The sequence below is a fragment of the Capra hircus genome, chromosome 23 (assembly GCF_001704415.2).
Source record: "Capra hircus breed San Clemente chromosome 23, ASM170441v1, whole genome shotgun sequence".
Classification (NCBI taxonomy): Eukaryota; Metazoa; Chordata; class Mammalia; order Artiodactyla; family Bovidae; genus Capra; species Capra hircus.
Genome location: NC_030830.1, coordinates 3,836,915 through 3,842,750, shown reverse-complemented (window position 1 = coordinate 3,842,750; position 5,836 = coordinate 3,836,915). Strand labels below are relative to the sequence as shown.

The window sequence follows — 5,836 nt, the reverse complement described above, 5'->3', positions numbered from 1 at the left end:
GTCTCCTGCATTGCCAGGCAGATTCTTTACCGTCAGGTAAGGTTATTAATTGTCAAGTTAGTTTTGGAGAAATATCTGATTCTTAAATTTTGAAAATGATTTGGAAATCTCAGTTTTTCAGGAGCAGACACTGAACTTATTTTCATCCTAAGCAATGGAAAATATTTCTCATAAATAGAACAAAATAGAGTAGTAATGTCCCAACTCAGGAAGCTAATTGGCACATTCTGTCAAGAAGGGAGAAAAGAGAGGAAAGATAAAGACAGAGATGTGCACTTTCAGAACCTCTACTTTGATAAAATTCTTTCCGTGACATTAAAATCAATGACAATCCAAGAATTTTGCTTTACTGCTGCTATCATAATGATGATATGTTAGAAACAATTTTTAAAAGTAGATAGGATGAGACTAAAGGAAAAAAAGAAACACTAAAATTTAAATAGTGGGAAACGATATTCTTTTTGCTCTTAATATATTATTGTGACCTCCCTATCATCTACCTTAATTAATGTGCTTTAGCCCAGCCACGTTTCTCACATGCTGGCATTATCAATGAGTTTCCCTGATTAGAAAAAGTGTAATTCTCCCATTCAAGTGCTTGCAAATCCATTAACTCAAAGCTAGAGAAATCTTTGAAAAGGCCCACTATTCGGTGATAGGAGGAAACGAACTACTCTTAATTTGAACATTCTCTTTTTTAAAAAGTGAGTTTCAAACCTGCCTGCATGAGATACTCATCTCCCATCCTTCCTCTCATTATTGCACATGACAGGGTTTGCTAAAAGGAATCCATCCCAGAAAGCAGACCTATGTTGACAAAGTGACATTAGAGGAAATGAAAACGAAGAATCTGGGTTAAAATGGCAGAAGCAAAGTATCATCAGGGTATGCTGGAAATCAGACAGATACCCTGCTTCTTACAAGCTAGAATCACAAAATCAATGCCCTCCTGTCTTCCTTTTTAAACTGTAGCTTCCTTGACTACAAACTGTCCTCTGTCTAGATATTAGTGATGCCTCTACAGAATTTATTTCCCTTTGGAGACAGGACAATGCAACAGTTGAGAGCCCACAGGTTATAAGCAGAACAGGATCAGTATTCTACCACCAGGCAGGTATCTTCAGGCAATCAGTTCAAACAAATGCCTTAGGCAATTGTTTTATCCTGTCTGATCCCCAGAGGCACACGCCCATCATATAGGAACACTGAGTGTATTAAATGAGATAAAATGTAGAAAACTCTCAAACTTTAGTTGCTAGTTAGTCCTGCTGAATTTTCAAAAACAGTAGCTCTCCTTAAAAAGAAGAAAGGTTGGGGGTGGGGGGAAGTGGGTTCCTTCATCAGAAGCAATGTCCTGTGAAACACAGTCACTTTGGATAAGGCATCCTGTGAGTCCGCTCGTGGTTGTAAAGCAAGAGGACTGTGCAGTTAACCCACTGAAGATGCCACTGAGAACAGACTGTCCCTCCCTCCATGATGGAAGTGGTTTGGTGGAATCAAACTGTCCTCAGTCAGCTGGCTGATCCTCCAGGTGAATGGTGCAGGACTGAGGACCCCGTGCTCATCTCTGACACAGCGGGTTCTTAGCGGGAGTTGCAGCCAGTGCTGCCTTAGTCAGGCTCTTTGTCCTTTCAGATAAATGGCCAGGTGGACTGCCTGCATTTCTGCCTACTGGGAGGATTGTCCTCTACCACCTTGAAGAGTGTCCAAGGAAGGGGCTTCAGTGCTCTCCGTGTTTGTGGACTGCCTCAACTCTTTGATTGCGATTAGTTAGTTAGAATGATTGATAACCAGGGTGGATTTTCTCTTCCTGCATCACTTACTTGGTTGTAGGAAAATCTTGTGAACCATAAGTGCAGGCTGGGAGGAGACAGGCTAGCCGGAATGGGAACCATGGGCATCTGAGCATGCTCTTGCAGCTCACCTGTGCCTTAGGGCCCGTGGTTCTTAAAGAAGGACCCGCAAAATGAGAACATTCCACCAGAATTGCTGAGAGGAGGCTGGGCGTCAAATGATAAGAAATCGCACTGGGGGACTGATTATGAATAAAAATAATCCTTCTTTTCATATTTATTCATCTCACCTTCTTCCTGGGTATCCCTTTTCTTTGCGATCAAAGGCTGACCTTTGATCTTAAGGTCAGCCTACAGTGTTGACCAAGCCCATATATCCAGTTCCCGTCTCCTGGGACAAATAGAGGATTTTTTTTTCTACTAAAGAGCACCATGAGAGATGTTTTCCATTTAGAGCTGAAAATATCTATTTAACCCCATTTTTTTCTGTCTTCTAAACATGTGCCAAACCACTGCTGTGGTTTAGAAACTGGCTCAACACTTTATTAATATCAGGCTGTGAAAAGGAAGTGTGAATATAATTAGAAACTTTCTTTCAATTTTTGTTTGTAAAAACTGTATGCCTTGAATAATTAGTAACTTTTTTTTTTTCCTCCATCCATGCATTTAATGCTGAATGATTCTCAGGTTAGCTCAGGGATGTTTGTGTTTTCCATTCCAAGCATGTAAAAAACTGTATATATTTAATATATACAATTCAGTATGTTTGAGGATAAGTACATACCCCTGAAAGCATCACCACTGTCAAAGTCGTAAATGTATCCGTCACATCCCAAACTTCCGTCCTGCCTGTTTATCATTTTTATTAGTATTATTTGTGTGATGCGTGTGCAAGACAGCATTTCTCAGTCATGTCCGACTCTTGCAGTTCCACAGCCTCTAGCCCACAAAGCTCCTCTGTCCATGGGATTTTCCCAACAAGAATACCAGAGTGGGTTGCCATCTCCTTCTTCAGGGGATCTTCCTGACTAAGGGATTGAAACCGCATCTCCTGTGTCTCCTGCATTGCAAATAGATTCTTTACCACTGAGCCACTGGGGATCAACCTACCCTCTTAACACTCTTTAAGTATAAAATATAGTGTTAGCCATTGGTGCTACGCTGTAGAATAGGTCTCCAGAACTTACTTATCTTACATCTTACGTAGTTGAAGTTTTGTACTCTGACCATTACTTCCACACTTTCCCCTCCTATCTGCCCCTAGCAGCCACCATTGTCTGATTCTAGAGTTTGACTAATTTTTATTATTATAGTCTGTGCCACGTGCTTTGTATTGGGAAAGTATACATTCTCCATTTGTTTGTTTGTTTTTTCTCTTCTGAGTCCTTTGCTTTTCCACATAGTTATTAGAATCACTTTGTCAATTTCTACAAAAAGCCTAGTTGGATGTTAAGGATTTCAGAGAAAACCTCTAAATCAAGTTCAGGAGAATTACCATCTTGACAATATTGAGTCTTCCTGAACATAAAATGTCTCTCCTTAATTTAAATCTTATTTAGATATTCTTTAATTTTTCTATCAGTGTGGTATAGGCTTGCACTTTTTTGTTAAATTTACTCTTAGATGCTTTCATCCTTATTATCACTGTGCATTAAATTGTTTTCTTAATTTCATTTTCATGCTCTTCATTGCTTGTACATAGAAATACAGATATTTTTCTTATATTGCTCTTGTGTGCCTTGCTGAGCTCATTTATTAGTTCCAGCAGATATTTTGCAGGGAGAAAGGGAGTAGGAGAGGCTGTTCTTTGAGACTTTCTCTATATAGAATCAAGTTATCTGCAAATAAAACCAGTTCTGCTTCTTCTTTCCCATATGGATTTTTAAATTGACTTTTGATGTCTGATTGCACTGACCACAACTTCCAGCATAGGATTAAATACATACATGAGAATGGACATCCTTGTTTTGTTCCTGATCTGGGTAAAGGTTCATTTAATAGCTTGTAATTATATATGTTCCTGGCCATAGGGTTTCTTTGTAGATGCCCTTTATTAGATTTGGAGAAAGAAATGGCTACCCACTCCAGTATTCTGGCCTGGAGAATTCCATGGACTGTATAGTCCATGGGGTCGCAAAGATTCGGACACAACTGAACGACTTTCACTTTCACTTTATCAGATTGAGGAAATTTCCTTCTTTTCTTCTTTTGTGAAAGTGTTTTTCCTAATGAATGGATATTGGATTTGTGTGTGTGGCTGTTGTAACTTTCATGGTGGCTTTTATCATTTATTAGTAGAATATATATTATATATATTAATATATTAATTATTTATTCTATAAATAAAAATATATTTTATCAATAGAATGTATTATGTTCATTGGGATTTTTATATTAAACCAAGTCTTGAATTTCTGATATGAACCACACTTTGTCAAGGATCATATTCCTTCCTCTGTGTTCCTAATATTTTGTTGAGAAGTTTTGTACCTGTACTCATGAGAGACATTGGGTTATAATTTGTAATTTGTTTGTCTCTAGTGTCAGAGTAATACTAATCTCACAGAATGAATTGGAAAGTCTGTTTTCCTTTATTTTTCTGAAAGAGCTTGTGATGAAATGTCATCTCTTTATTAAACGTTTGACAGAACTTAGTGGTGAAACCATATGAACTTGATTTTTTTTTCTTAGTAGGCAGACATTGTGATTACTAATCCATTTTTAATTTATGTCTATTCAGATTTCTTGTTTTTTTTTTCTCGAATCAATTTTAGCAGAATGTGTCTTTCTAAGAATTTGTCATTCTATTCTAACTCGATTAATTTACTGGTATAATGTTGATTTTAGTGATCTTTTATAATTATTTTAATTTCTATAAGGTCTGTAGGAATGTTTGGGCTTCCAAGGTGGTGTTAGTGGTATGTTGGTTTTTCATGCCTGATTTTGGTAATTTATGTATTATCTTGCTATTTTCCTTGAGGAGTCTAGCAAAAGTGTTGTCATTTTTATTGATCTTGTTGATGAATCAACTCAGTCTTTTTAATGTTTTCTGTTGCTTTTCTGCTTTCTATCTCATTGGTATTTGCTCTGGTCTTTATTATTCCCTTCTTTCTGAATGCTATACATGTAGTTTTCTATTCTGGTTTGATTTTTAAATTTCTTAAAGTGAAAGGGTAAGTAAGTAAGTGAAGTCGCTCAGTCGTGTCTGAGTCTTTGCGACCCCATGGACTGTAGCCTACCATGCTCCTCCGTCCATGGGATTTTCCAGGCAAGAGTACTGGAGTGGGTGCCATTTCCTTCTCCAGAGGATCTTCCCAACCCAGGGATCGAACCTGGGTCTCCTGCATTGTAGGCAGATGCTTTACCGTCTGAGCCACCAGGGAAGTGAAAGGGTAGTTTTCTAATATAAGTATTTAATGCTATAAATTTCACTCTAAGTACTACTTTAGCTTCATCCCATAAATATTTACATATTTTTTGTGCTTTTTGTTGTTCAATTAAAGCTATTTTTCTATTTTTCTTTGTAATCCTTGTTGACCCACGGATTGTTTAGAACTGTGTTGCTCAGTTTCCAAATATTGCCTAATATTTGTGGATATCCCAAATTATATTCTCTTGTTTTCTAATTTAATTTTATTGTGGTTATAGAATATGCATTCAGTTCTTTCAATTCTATTAAATTTATTGCTACTCTTTCATAGCTTAACCTACTATGGTAGCTGATCCTTATAACCTGAACAAATGTACCAATGGAGCTAGGCCAGTCGAAGTGGAGCCTCCCCAGTAAAACTCTAATCTGCTCATATTTGGAGAATCTTTAGTAGAGGTATTATCTGTTCACTACTTAAATTAAGGATAAACTCTCTGTAACAGAAGATCTTTAGTTAATCTAAAAATTGTAGTTCAGTAAATATTATTACAAAGAAAAGTTCTGGCTGAAAATAGTTATGTTGTCAGAAAAGATCTAGAAGAGAATATTTTGATTTGATTTTGATTTAATTATTAAAAAATATATCCTCCTGGTTATAAAATCGGACCATCCT

At 37.0% G+C, this 5,836-nt stretch overlaps 1 non-coding gene across 1 annotated transcript; it reads right to left on the bottom strand.

The window, feature by feature from the left end:
• Nucleotides 5,105-5,176, bottom strand: TRNAC-ACA. Its single transcript has one exon. It is a non-coding gene; the product is annotated as a tRNA-Cys (tRNA).